Here is a 15,042-nt window from a genome sequence, read left to right on the forward strand (position 1 = left end):
TGTAATCGATCCATTAAATATCAAAAAAGCACCTCACAAAACTTGCAACATGGCATAACTCGGCTCATAACCTTAGCACGTTGGAGCAGTATGCATCACGTGATAGAGCGGCTGTGGCATGCAACCTGTAGGTGGTCTGGTTGAGCATTTCATCTCCGAGAAAGTGATCCCAGAGAGAAGTAAAGCAAGTGTGTAAGTTCATCTCTGAATGTTTGTAAAGCATTCCAGCGTTTACCTTAACAACCGATATATGGAGCGACTACCTCTTCTCTCACCCTCCCTCTCCTGCTGCTACTTCAATGTGAAACTGATTAATGATCAGCTGATCGGCTTTTCTGTTGCGAGTCCGTCTCGCTTGTTTGTTTATCGCCCACTTTGCGCCAGAAAGAGGAAACCAGCGGCTGAACAACAGCAGCACGTTTAAGCTTGAGAAGCTGTTGTTAGAATTTATTTAATATTACTTTGTACACCAGGATCCCTTTCTATCTGATGGCTGCTAACTGTGCAGGGGCAGATCTAGCAAAGTTTAGCCAGGGGGGCCGATAGGGCATGAACAGGGAAAATGGGGGGGGGGGGGGGGGGGGGCGGGCACAAAGACATACTTTTCTTTCTTATTCTCATTTAAAATATCTAGTTTTTAATAATTAATTATCTGAATGTCAAGTCAAGTCTTCCACACCAAACTCACTCATCTATGTTTTTATGAACGTTTCTTTGTGCACAGGAAGGGGCCACCCCCAGACCATAACACCCCCCCCCCCCCCGGTCAATCGGAATGCCAGATGGAGAACTATGATTTGTCACTCCAAGGTCACGTCTGCACTGCTCTAAAGGTGCCGCACTTTACACCACTGCATCAGACACTTTGCATTACACATGGTGATGTAAAGCTTGGATGCAGCTGCTCAGAAATGGAAACTCATTCCATGAAGCTCTCCACAGAAAGTTGGCAATCTTTGCCCACCACCTGCATCAGCATCTGCTTACCCTTCTCTTTAATTTTATGTGGCCTACCACTTCATGGCTCCACTTTGTTATAAAACCCCTAACAGATGACTTCCCAGATTTCAGTGTAATTATAAAAAGCAATGTTTTGCTAATTTTAATACCAAAAAGTTATTTTTTGTTACTTATTTACTTTAGTATAGTATAAATGGTAGAAAAGAGTCAGAAAAGCTATAAAATGTAAAACCTATGAAACTTAAAAGTTATACTTAAATATACAGGGTGGGCCACCCACCATTGTTTTTCTTGTGACATTACCAATAAGTTTGATGTGTCACATGGTCCTCTTCCTATTGAAAAAACAAAAGTCCACCCATCTTGAGGAGTTTGCCCCCTCACATATACTAATGTGCCACAAGCAGGACTTTAATATCACCAACCATTTCCATTTTATTACGGTGCATCCATATAAATGGCCCACCCTGTACTTAACTTTAGTTAAAAGCTGTCCAATGAGCTGAATTAGAGTCTTTGGAGGGCCAATTCTAGCCCCTGGGCATTATGTTTGACACCCCTGCGTTAAAGTAGATAGGTATACTGAATAAACATTATTCATGCCTTCGGTCTGAATAACAGTACCTTATGGAATTATAAAAATAAACAAACACATTGGAGCACTGCTATCAAAGGTCACACGTGCTGTAGTCCACTTTATTCTTCGAACATGTTGCACTAAATCACCACGCAGCCCTAACAGTCAGGGGCGCCTCCAGAATAGTTTCATAGGGGTCGCCATATGGGGGCCACTAAAAATAATGCGGTGGCACCACAAAACAGAATTTCCATTTTTATCATGCTGTTGTCAAATATAGGTTACTTGGAAAATATTGCAAAAAAGAGAGAAAGAAAAGAATTTTATGTCTATGAAAACCAAATAAGACTTTGAAATTCTTAATAATCTGTTTTAATTGCAGTCTATTACTAGTAAATGACAGCGTATATCTATCCTGTATCCTGTATTACTGCACCGCGGCTTTATCCCGTTGGAAAGGGCAGCAGGTGGCCATTTAGCGGGTAACCTTCCGCTGTAACAAGTCAGCCATCGGTTGACAATCTCACCTGTTGGCCACACGGCTGTGCTCACAGACCGCTCGCCCGTTGGCCGTGCTATTCCCATTCCCAAGCGCATGCGCTTTGCACTGACGGAGTGGAGACCATTTCCTTCCAGCAGCAGGCCTCACAAAGCTCCATACACACACACACACACGCGCAAACACATAAGCATACACACATATGCGGTCTCAGCACAGACAACAGCCGTCAAAGCGAAGCAGGGTTTGGAATAGTGTAATCTTAACACCGCAACACCTGGATGCTCCCCAACCGCAGGAATCATTCTAATGGGTGTTCATCGCTGAACTGCAGCAGCATATGGTCGACAGCACAGTGGTATCTTTTGGGTGAGTTGCCCACAGCGCATTGACTGTTTTGTCTTGGGTTTGTTGCTGCTGCCGCTGCAACACAGGGTTTTAGCACAGGGGTGGCTCAGGAGCTACACCACACAGGAGTGTTATTACTGGGCTTTCTGTTACGTTTTAGAGTCAGGTTTTTATCTTACATTCACTAACAGAATGAAAGTGCCGTTTGCTCTAAATAGGTGCTGCTGTGAAGCGCAAACCCGAATGGGAGTGTTAGCTTGAGCTGCTAGTTAACGAGCAACGTAGCGTCACGAGATCCATTATCGGACGCAATTCAGTGTTATGCTAGGCTTGAACTGATTTTACTTACAACTCCTTACTCCCCCACCAATGCAGTCAGTAAGCTTGACAGTACAGCAGAAGACGGATAAATAAAGCATCTGTTAAAATGATCTTTGCCTTGTATGCTTGTGTCACCCAGATTTACGCGCCTGTGCTGAAAATCTCCCGAGTCACTACCTTTTTCTTTCATCTGATTCCATAGTCGGACACCTTGGTCGTGTCTTGGGTACTTGACCATTTCCTTTGACAGTCTTTGTCTGTGGAAACGCTGTGGTGCAATACCGCGTGGAAGCCCAAAAATAAAAACATGGGTCCAGCAAAACAAAACAAAAAGTACAGCATTGTTATACAGGCAGATTTTCCAGGGTTTTTTTGTTTTTGTTTTTTTTACTTGTGGTGGATCTAAAGGTAGAGGTTCAGTTAACGTGTCGTTGAAATTACAACCCTGTGCACAAATACTGCGGTCTGACCTTTTAGTGTTGTTCAGCGTGTTGCTGGGAATTAAGGGCGACAAAAGACTGGTTCTGTCCGATAATGGGTCCAGTAATCTTAGCCTCGTCCGCCTTGCACTAGAACACAGGGATCGAGCTGAGGTCCAGCCCCTTTCCTGAGGAAAATCTAATTCGTATCTCTCATGTTTTAATATAAGCTTGCTAACATCCTTACTCACTTCAGCATTTGTCTTGGTTTTAGGGCAGGACCAATAAAATAACGATAACTGTTAAAAAAAAAAACAACAACAACCAAAAAAACACTTAGTTATGTGATACTCTTTATCCCACGGGGAAATTGTTTTTCACTTGGCATTGCTCCACCGGAAGGTGCAAGGTCAGGTTTAACTAAAATTACATAGGGATGATTTAGTGTCCTGCTCAAGGATACATTCACAGGTTAAAGGACATGAACTGCACTAGCCACAGCTGCAATATTCATATTTCAGTCCTATTGGTAGTTTATAAAATTGGCATTACGACTCGTCTTGTCCCTGCAGCTTTGGCATTGTGTGCAGGTTCCGTGCACAGAACTTAAATATAATTGCCTGTTTGCAATGTTGAAACGTACATACCTTTACAAGCCAAGACTTGAGTACCCAAAAGCATGGTTATAGAGTATTTGTACTTTACATAATATTACTGTGTAGTTTAGGAGAAGACTGTCTAACTCTAATGGTTTGTAGTACACCTAATCAGTTCTGATCTTACTCCAGGGTTGTTTTCAGGGAACAAATCTTATGATTAGTGTATTATCTCTGTGCCAGTTCTTGTTATCTAATACATTAGCATGTTGTAGTAGCTTGAAATCTCAAATATCATCAGTCCAGATCTTGTTGCCTATTTTAATAACTGATTGCCTCAGCAGGTTTGACCAGCGATTGGCTTTTTGCATTATAATCTGGATGAAAGCAAAACAGCTGTTTGATGGGAGAGATAGTTGCCTTGCTCTTTTTGGATTGTAATATAAAATAGACACCTGTTTTTGCCTCTAAATTTTGCACAATGGTTTAAGAGTTTACCCCAAAACTGGAATTAAAGCCAAAAACTAACAATAACTTGAAAGAGTAGATTTTTCTTCCTTTGTTGTCAGAAAGTTATTTTTTTTCCCCACCTGTCTTGACTCGTGCTAGTTATCATGAGCACATAGTGCTGATGAAAGCAGGATGAAGCTTCTGGTTTTCTATTAAATAAATTCTTTTACAAAGCATGAAGTGGGGGTGCACAGGCTTGGCATTCGTTATCCCCAGAGGAATCTGGTGAGCCAGACTGCAGCATGTTAGGAATCCATATGCTGTGTCTGTCAGGGCTAACCTGCTGCCCATAAGCTTGAATGTCCAGCATAGTGCACTGAGGGTCCCTGGAAGTACATTTTCTTGTTTTCATCTGAAAACTCTTTACCTTAAATGTTAGAAAATGCCATATTTTGGAAAAAGCTGAGATTGTGCGCTTTGAGATGAGAGGTCACACAGCTCTTTATTTGAAAAATCAGACTTATGTAGTATGGTGGCCCACACCTTACAGACGGAAACCTTTGACCACACTTAGTTCTGTCCATTCCTATTGTCTCTTTGTCAATAGCTTCATCCCCGTCACCCTGAATGACTGATGGGTAGATCAGAGTAGTCCTGATTGAGGTGCAGCTTGACAAGCAGTAAAGGTGACAATACAAGCCTACTGGCCTGGATACACGTCAGCTTTCTTCTATTTAGCAATGGGTTACGAGAAGGAAGGGGGGGGGGACTATGTCTGCTCGATCCCTAAATCTGCAAGAAGCTGAGCTGTGTTACTGTCTCATATTAAGCTTTGTGCCTGGCTTATGTGCTCAGCAGGGAAGTAATGGCTTCTCTGTCTTTACACTGACCATCTCATTGCACATTTGAAGCTTGTCCAAGGCCCTGCTGACCTCAACACAATGACATCGTTTAGTTGCCCCCACCCCCCCACAGGACTCTTCTCTTCAGCGCATGCTGTCTCTTTAATCATTTAAAGTGAAATTGCTTGTTATCACTTTATAGGGAACGCAAGGTAAGTACCCTTTTATCTTAATGTGACTTTTATCTTGGTGGGTTTTTGTCTGGAGACTATATTTGTTCATTTCCCATGATACCGTGCTATGTAGTAACCCAGCCAACATATTTTATTAAAGTCCAGAAGCTGACAGCTTTGTTGTTGTGTTCTGTAGACAAGAGTAAACAAATAAAACAGTATAAGTATAACTGCTTTCACACTGGATATTATTTGCAGTTGTTCTTTCGCCTCTGTCACCCAAAAGGAGAGAGTGTCCTTCACGCACATTCTACTTGAAATACTCTGATTTATAAGAGGGAGCTGCCTTGGTAGATGTTTAGGGGACAGGATGTAGCTTGGCGAAACTGTCTTGGTATGTGTATCAGTAGATTTTAGCATTTTCATCACTTTTTAGAAGCACTTGGTTAATACTAATAATTCTGATATGAAATGTTTGTACTGTTGTGTCTCTAATACTGACATCCATGAGCAACAGGATTTCACACATAGTGCAAGGCACAGTAGGCTCTCATGTCACTCTGCATGGATGAATTCATCAATTATTTCATGGCTGTGTTCATTTTAGCATCGTGGTGTCGTGTGTTAGTAGCTCAGTGTGATGTATTGTGTCTGCTGCTTTTATTGTGTATACCTCCTGAGTAATGCACTTTTATGTTAGACCTTGCAAGATGCAAAGTGGCAAGACGTGGTACACGTGATTAGAAAGAATGATAGAAACGGAAATTGGCAGCACATCTGCACTGCACCTGCACTCCTTCCCCTTTTTAGGTGCATCACACAGTATCACTGGATATAACTGTGTAGTGAACAACAGATTAATTGTCTCAGCTGGTAGGTGATCATAATTTTCATCATATAGCATAACATTATAATACAACTGTATCATAATGTTGTCTATATCAGTTATTTTAGTAATCACGTAATCTATTGATTATTCCACCGATTAATTGGATACGAAATACTTTTGTCACATTAGTAAAAGGACATACGTCTTTCAAAACGAACTGCTCATTGGTTTCCATTTTAGAAATTAGAATAGAATAGAACTTCCATTTATTGTCATTGTACATGTACAACAAAATTGTGGGTGCACATTGGAGAAGTAGTGCAAAGAAAAGACTTGGTCTGAATAGAGTCGGTGTGTGAGTGGCCTGTTTTAAAGTTTAACTGCATATGTCTGTCAAAAAAACAAAAAAACAAACAAAACCCAAGCCATATTGGTGGTTTCCAAAAGGAATGTGCATATGTGTGCGTACATTGTTCAAGTGTGCGAGTGAATGAGTTAGTTATTTTATAAGCCTTTAAAGGAGGATGTCGTGGCTGCAATGAAGAGAAGTGAGCATATCAGCATTCTGAAGTTTGCCCTGGACTTTGAAGGAGAGTTTTTGTGCTGCTGAAAACAAGATGTTATGATGGTGTAAATGTTAATTAATAATAACCTAACAACTCTCAGGTCAGAAGATCAAAGTTTTACTGGCCCATGTACATTTTTATTGGCTTGTGAAAAAAAACCCCATTTATTTTTATATTTTTAAATATTAATGCACTTTAATTAATATGATATTTTATATTATTTCACTTTTAATCTGAAAATGTTGCGAAAGCCTTGAAATAAATGTGGTCTAGTACACCACATGCTCCCCTTTAGATTCACCCCCGTTTTCTGCAGGTGTCACTTCCATGTAAAATAGGTCGGCTGCTGTCAGCCTTCACCATGCTATATAATTTAAACATGGGGTATCAGACTAAGTTAACAGTTCATCTGCAGATGTTAATTACAACTTCTGGAGGATTACTGATTTTTCTAAAACAAACTGCAGTGGATGTTTGATGAAGGTCTCCTGCTAATTTTTCTAGTTAAACAAAGCATTAAAGCAAAGAATTTGTGTTGAATTTTTTTATAATCGATTTATTTGATGAGTCATTATCCAACTCATTACTGTAGTTTACAGGTTCAGGTTACAGTGCAAAACCTGAAAACATAAAATTTACCATCTTATTAAAGGACTGATCACAACCTTTTAACTTTTCATCACACTGTCTTTGAATGAGCACAAAGCCAGTCTTACAAAATACTGAAACCAGAGCACAAAAACTATAAAATTGATGTGACCAAGCAGATAAACATTGGTCTCCTTATGTGAATCGTCATCTTATTTGCAGATAGACCAGCAACTGACAGAAAGGCTAATATCAGTCGACATTGCTCTGCAACATCGAGATCAGTTTCCTGGGTCCAGTTATATTAATAGCCGACTAAGTAACAATTCATTCAATTTAGTAACTGTAACTGATAAGCAGCACAGGCCTTTTTTTTTCATGTGTTTCTACTAATGGCAGGCTGGCAGGTTGCTGTTTTGGCAGTCTTCAACATTTTGTAGCTTCTTCTCCAATGATTTATTTGTAAATCACACATTCAAATATATTCTAGCCCAGGTGTCTTGGACTGAGCTGGAGGGCTGGTCTCACCTGCAGGAGCTGTAGAACTAACTCTTGTGCCACCACACTGAGTTCTGCGAGGATGCAGAGCAAAACAAGGACATGCTGCAGGCCATTAAGTTAGAGCTGGAGCAGTTTGATAACTTGCTGAAGACGTAGCTATTTATATTTTTTTTGTATATTGTTTTATATTAATCTCTCTGTATGGATGTTTAGCACAGTTTCACACTCATGATTTGTTCGCCCTTCTTTTTCACACTACTGCATCTTCTCTGACCTCCGTCCCCCATCCCCCGTGCTGTAATAGAGGCAAAACCTCTACATCCACTTCTTCCTACTGATCATGCATCCCAGTAGAATAGTGTAATTGTGGCAGCCGTCTTGCATGCAAACTCAGCTTGGCTTTTCCATCTGGGCAGCGGCTGGACAGCTCCTTGACGACCGGGGGCCTTCTACCGCCACGCCTGCTGGCTAGCTGCACAATGCAGGCAATGAGGAGAGCTGTAGGCCTGACACATGCCTTAGTCTTTCACTACGCCCACGGGCTCCGGAGATTTCCTACTGGGAACTGTTTAACAAAAGGATAATGATATAATCCGACATTTTAGCTTTTTCCTGTTTGCCTGTTCACATGCTGCTACTGAACGTCTGAAGATACTACCAACAACCAAGAAAACGGTTTTATTTCTATTAATTTTGTCATTTTCTGTACTTTCAGTGTGTGATGAGTCACAGCTGTCCATAAATATTTTTTCTGGTTTCATATGTAAGCTTCCTGTTTGTGTGGCTGCTTTATATTTTTAAGAGGTATTGTCATCAGAAAAGAAGCCTGATAACAACCCCATGAGATCTTTTCAACCATTTTTAACATGAAGTAATACCTTAGATATAGCATGCTAAAGAATCCCCTGAGTCCAAAATTAAACTGCCATTTAACCACTGGGATCATCCTTCAATACACCACCTTACCTGTCTACCAAGAGTTACCTCATGGTGAAAAGCAGCAGACACAGTGACTGGTTATTTAAATGAAAGATCAACTTGATGACATCAATTTGTTTTGGATTTTGCAAGAGCTGATTTAAATTAATGAGGAAAAGGATATGTGTTCGCTATGGGAAACAGTTGGACACTTCCTCTTTCAGTGGAATCATGCAGAAGAGCACAAGACCAAATGATTCGCTGCTGGTGTAAAGCCCATTTCATTGAATTGGATACTAATTTGCAACGGCGTCAGTACCAAAAGGATGATCTCTGCCTTCTGTAGTTCAGGCACCACTTCAGACAGGCAGGCACACAGCCCCTGCACTCACTAGTAGACGACATTCACAGCAGTGAACAGCACTTTAGGACAAATTTGGAGAAGGCCGTTAAACCTCCCATTGAAGTATTAAATGGTACACCACACATGGTAACGTTAGCTGTTTAGCTATTAGCATCACCCGATAGCGACTTTAGCTGTCTTATGTTATTAAGGTAGTGACAAATGGTAAATGGCCTGTATTTATATAGCGCTTTACTAGTCCCTAAGGACCCCAAAGCGCTTTACATATCCAGTCATCCACCCATTCACACACACATTCACACACTGGTGATGGCAAGCTACATTGTAGCCACAGCCACCCTGGGGCGCACTGACAGAGGCGAGGCTGCCGGACACTGGCGCCACCGGGCCCTCTGACCACCACCAGTAGGCAACGGGTGAAGTGTCTTGCCCAAGGACACAACGACCGAGACTGTCCAAGCCGGGGCTCGAACCGGCAACCTTCCGATTACAAGGCGAACTCCCAACTCTTGAGCCACGATCGCCCCTGTTGGCTAAAGCACAACAGCACTTAAGAACTTAAAATGTGTATATATATTAATATATATACATTTGTTTATATCTGTATAGGTCTTACATGCATGTTAATGTATTTTTTAAACCACTGCAACAGACTTTTTAACATGCGCTACATGACTAAAACATTGTTTAATCATGTTATATCAGTGGCTCCATTTGTTATAGATTAGCAACTCTATCCTTTATATTTTGACTTTCCCGATTGCTTATCCAGTAGGGCTGCCACGATTAGTCGACTAGTCACGATTACGTCGACTATCAAAATCGTCGACGACTGATTTAATAGTCGACGCGTCATTTGAAGCTTTGTAAGATCCCAAAAGCAGGAATAAGTAGCAGGATTTAAGAGTGTAATAACGGACTGAAACAGAAGATGGCAGCACTGCATGTACAAGGATGCCAGCTGCCGTTAAACCCCGAAGAAGAAGAAACTCTGTCCCAGAATTCATAGCGCGGCCCAGTGCAGTTGTCAACAATGGCGGCAGCTAGTTAGTTTTAATATTACTCTTATTATTCTTTCTGGGTCACAAAATAAACGTTTAACATATTTTCAGGTGAGAATGTAGCTGTGTAAACCTCAAATATCTGCTCAGTTTATCAAGACACCACATATTTTCAAAAGCGCTCCGACGTTTTCGGAGGCGTCTGTTACCCACTAGCTCGATAGCTAGCCGGGGGCCATGAGAGCACCGGACTCCCGGCAGATCGTTTTCAAACCCACCGCCCTACTCAGGTTAAACATATACAAGTCACTTAGATAACTTTAAAATGTTATTGTTTGGCTTTTTTCAGTATTTTATTTGTTCCTGAGTAAATCGGCTGAGTTTATTAAACTCCACCGAAACAATCTGCACATTTAATTAGAATTCAATTAACTATCATCTTGTCTTTATTTTTAGTTAGCACAGACCTTAAACACTTAAAGCTGTAAGCTAATGATAGTTATATAAGAGCAGATGCTGCTGGTGCAATAAGCTGTACTTTTACGTTCAATGGATGATGATCTGATTAGTCGACTAATCGCAAAAATAATCGGTGACTAGTCGACTATCAAAATAATCGTTTGTGGCAGCCCTATTATCCAGTTTAGGTTCCTTTTGCCAAGAAAATGAAGAAATTATATGAAAATATCTGAGTCTTGCCACCTGATTATTGCACAAAGATCATTGAGATTTTGACATATTCAGAACAGCTGTCCCATGTAATATGTCCAGTCAAAGGTTTAGGTCAGTTAAAGGATTTTTGTTGCGATACAGTGTATTTATTTGACAGGATTTTTTCAGTAGAGTTCCTTTTCTGTCTGGTTGTTTTCATCTATAAATCAACTAGTTGAATGGACCACATTACACGATACAAGGAAAAACTGACAGTTTTGTCTACACGAAGTTTATTAGCCAATTGCTAGGACATCCCATTCTGTCAGAACAGCTTCAGTGCACTTTTTCCAAGTCTCTGGAACGCTATTCTTCCAAAAGATTTTACCTTATTTGATAATGGCGGAGTTTAACACAACCTAAAGGTGTTCAGTTGGGTTGAAATGTAGTGGCTGCAAGGCGCATAGCATGTGATTCACATCATTTTCATATTCATCAAACCACTCATTCACCCTTGGTGTGCACATCCTGGAAAAGACCACTTCCACCAGGATGGAAAGTTTAATCACAGGACAATGTGATGACTCAGAACTACTGTGTATTAATTTGTAAAAAATTCATAAAATGCTTCCCACGGGATGAGGGGGCACCAAATCTCCTCATCATATGATTCGTGGTTTAAGGCTTCTTTAGTTTGTCACCTCTCTGCTGTGTATATACCCTGTGTGTTCGGATGCTTGGTCCTTTGGTTAAATCTCATTTGCCTGTTCAGTCTGACTTTCTACATATAACACCTGCGTCCTGGTTCACTGAAGCGCCTCATATTTGGGCCAGTGGGGGGAAATACGGAGGAAGTAGTGCAGTCACTATGAAGTTGGTGTATTCCTTTGCTTCAGTTATGGCGACATTAAACCCAGTTGGAATTATTTTGACTGTTCTAAAAAGAATACAAGATGATTCACTGATGATAATGGCAATGAATCCTGTCTTAGCAGGGAGGCTTCAGCAGTTCCTCTTTTTATCTGCCCTCTTCAACCCCCCAATGCGTTCGAGTCATCGGATACACTTCAAAGATACAGTAAACGCTTGTGCTTTAATGATGTCACACAAAGTGCTCAGATGTAAAGTGACCTGAATTAGCTCCTCTTTAATACAAGGAAGATTTTACTTGATCTATTTTGTGTGCAGTTTCCCTCAGGCTATCTTTTTAATAAAGCAACATTTTTATTCTTTCTTTTTTTGTCTTAGAAGAGATTACATTAAAAGTGCAGATGGTTATCGTTAACTGTGGCCTACATCTGAGCATGTTTCTGATACAACAGCTAATAATCTCAAGAAAATAATATTCTGAGCAGTAGGTGGCAGCTGAATAGATGTATATGTAAGTGGGTTTATAATTACAGATTAGAGATGGACTGATTAAAGGCCGCCTATTGTGTTTCATAAATTAAAATCCTACCTCACAAAAATAGCTTAATAGTATAGCCCACGTGTTTTAGTCAGCACTTGAAATATTGAAAATAGAGAGAAATAGTATATTTTTGTTGCACTTAATACTCTAAATAATGGTGGCGGGTAAAATAAATAATTATTTGGTCTTTAAGGAAGTTTACGTTATATTCTGTATCTGTTGCTGAGGATCGTTTATTTAGGGTACGTACACAATGGGAATCTTACATGTTCATTAGATTCAGCATTGTGTGGCTTGGATCTTGTTATAAATCAAGTCCACCATCATGGTCATTTTAAGTTTCAGGCTGAAAACAAGGCTTTTCTTTTGCAAGTTTCAATTCCCAGGCTAGTCCTGTTACACATGGTCCAATGGAACCTCAATGTTAAACGTGTATTTTTAGAAATACACTGAAGGCTGATCTAGTAGTATGCATGTTAGCAGGTGTTATTGGTTGCATAGTTTGCACTGTATAACTAGTTTCTACTCGGAACTCGGCTCTTTCCCTTTTTCTTGCATATTCTTACTAAGCTGTATGATTGATTGTCTGACACCCTGGCCCAATAAAACAGTTCCATAATAATCTATTCAAAACACCTCCAGATTATTCTTTTCTCTTATATTATAAATAAGCATTTCAATATGAAAACAATATTTAATAAACCATTTATCTACAAAACAAGTGAACAACCTGGGATGTCTTGAGAAAAATGTATGCTTTTTAAACTGTATGTCTTCAGTTTTCCATATTCTGTCAGTCTACGGGCATCACAAAGACATTTGTTGCATCACCATCTCAATTCAGTGCACTACAACAGAACAACAAAAGAAAGAAGGCTCTAAAACTGACAATTCAGACTCCAGGCTTGGATGAAATGAACAGTTTTTAACAAAATTGGTATTTGCAACAGAATTGTATTCTACGTACCAGTACATGCAAATTAAAAATGAATAAATAAGTCTAAATTTAAAAAAGTGACGCAGGTACAATGCACTAAACAAATAAAAAAGTGACTGACTGAATATGTTAACCAGTTAAGAGCTTATCCAAATGAACCTAATTTTCATAAAATTGCGCATCTCACACTCACACAAAGGCTCATAGTCCACTCTGAGTTGTGTACATACATTTTATCACTCATTTACAGATCATCTGCTGTGACTCCTGATGTCGACAACTTTATGGGGTCAGTGTCTAAGGAAAATAAACCCATCCTTCTCAAGTTTCTGTAAAGGCAGAGTCTCCTGGGAATGTAAGAATTCAGGGTCATTTCATATCCAGACACTTCTCCCAAAGTATTTATTTGGTCTTTTTGAGTTTTAATCTCGTTGTCTCAAGTAATTTAGACTTTTAGATCATTTTCTGTGGTTCTTGTCCAATGTTCTTCCTGTTTTTATGTCTCAGTAGGGCAAGCAGAAGATTTTTTGTTACTGGCACAGGAGGTTCCTTCACGCTCATTGTGAAGTTATGATATTAATAAATACTGTTTCAATTTTTTATACCATAGTTATGCATGGATATATCAGGATTCCTGAGAAATAATTTTAACCAGTGCTTTTTGAACTGGGGTTAATTTCCTCAAACATAGAATACATTTGTTGATTTAGAAATAGAGGAAGACTGTATATGTGTTTGTTGAGTAAGGTAGTAGATTCATTGTCTTAACTGTATGCGGAACAATCTACCTTATGTGTGTAGGCACTCCCCAACGGCCCATTGTGAAAAAGTGGAAAAGTCCTGTATTTGTATTGTGTTATAGCTAAGCATTCAGCGTTGGTGCATTTTAATAGCTTGTATTATGGTGAGTTTTAACTGTGAAAATAATTCTCTTATTAGTACTTTTCGCTCGTGCAGATGTGAACACAGTAATCGCACTTTGGTAGGGACCAGAACAATCGCACTGAGACCCTTTGGAGGAGGAGTCTCGGTATGGTCCCAAATGAGCTCCAGAGTGCTTTCTTTATTGTGCGAACCAATAACCAGGTGTACATTACAAGTTTGAGGTAAGGAATAAAAAGCCCATAGCCACATAAACTTTGAATTCTCAATGCGGGAAGATACAATAAATGTGCAAAGGTCTGTACAGACTAGCAACTATCTGTGAAATGAATGTAAATACTCAATATTTTCCAATAGTCATCCAGTACAGCACCTTCTTCCTGTATTTACTCTGTTACTCCCACCCAGAACAGACTTAAAACTCTCACTTGGGTTGTAGTGACGCGTTCCCTTGGATTTTTCTTTGTGTGAAAATAAACTAAACCATGAGTAAAAGCTACAAGTTTACAAATTCATCAACTGATCCGGACCAGAGTAAGCGAACTCTAGGTGTGAAAATGGCCTAAGACTGGCTCAATTTGTTAATCACGTATGTACTTGTTAATCACAAATGGAGGAAGCCCTAACTTTATGAACTCTGCAGGTCAACTTGCAAATCTCAGCAGAGTAAACCGTGTCTGTTTGTTTTTTGTATAACATATTTTTTGTAATTTTCTAATTCTGTATGTTATTTTACTGACCAAGGTATAAAACTGTATTTAAGGTCATACAGTGCATCAAACTTCACTTTAAGGCTGTGTGCCTGTCCCTGGACTGTGAGAGTGAATGGGGTTATCGGTGCATGAAGTCTGTCAAGCTTTCATAAATTTGCAGAAGAAATCCCCAAGTCCTACTCTCTGCAGGGAAGATTTGGAGCTGCTGTCTGTGCAAACATTGGCTCTGCATTAGCAGAAAGTCTCCTAATACCTCATGCCTGCCTCGCTGTCTACCTGGGTTTTCTCACCTACACCATTACTGTCACCTTAACACCCAGTGTCCAGTGGTAAAAACAAGATCTGGATGTGCTGCCTAAATGCATTTTTCCAGTTTACACATTCTCGTAGAACCACATGCACTAAAACGTTCACACAGCTGTATATTCTGAGCGAATGTGCTCACTGCGGGTTTCTCATTCTGTTTTTTGTTTCTGCTAGTCTTGTGTTGTTTTCC

The 15,042-nt window shown here is 40.0% G+C and overlaps 1 protein-coding gene across 1 annotated transcript in view; it reads left to right on the forward strand.

The window, feature by feature from the left end:
• Positions 1-2,078: 2,078 nt before the first annotated feature.
• Positions 2,079-15,042, forward strand: part of cskl (c-src tyrosine kinase-like) — a 50,576-nt gene continuing 37,612 nt past the window's right edge. Inside the window, exon 1 of the mRNA XM_082533768.1 lies at positions 2,079-2,405. The gene's annotated coding sequence lies outside the window, so the exon portion shown is untranslated. The remainder of the gene's footprint in view (positions 2,406-15,042) is intronic.

The sequence above is a fragment of the Aulonocara stuartgranti genome (assembly GCF_965226115.1).
Source record: "Aulonocara stuartgranti genome assembly, chromosome: 1".
Classification (NCBI taxonomy): Eukaryota; Metazoa; Chordata; class Actinopteri; order Cichliformes; family Cichlidae; genus Aulonocara; species Aulonocara stuartgranti.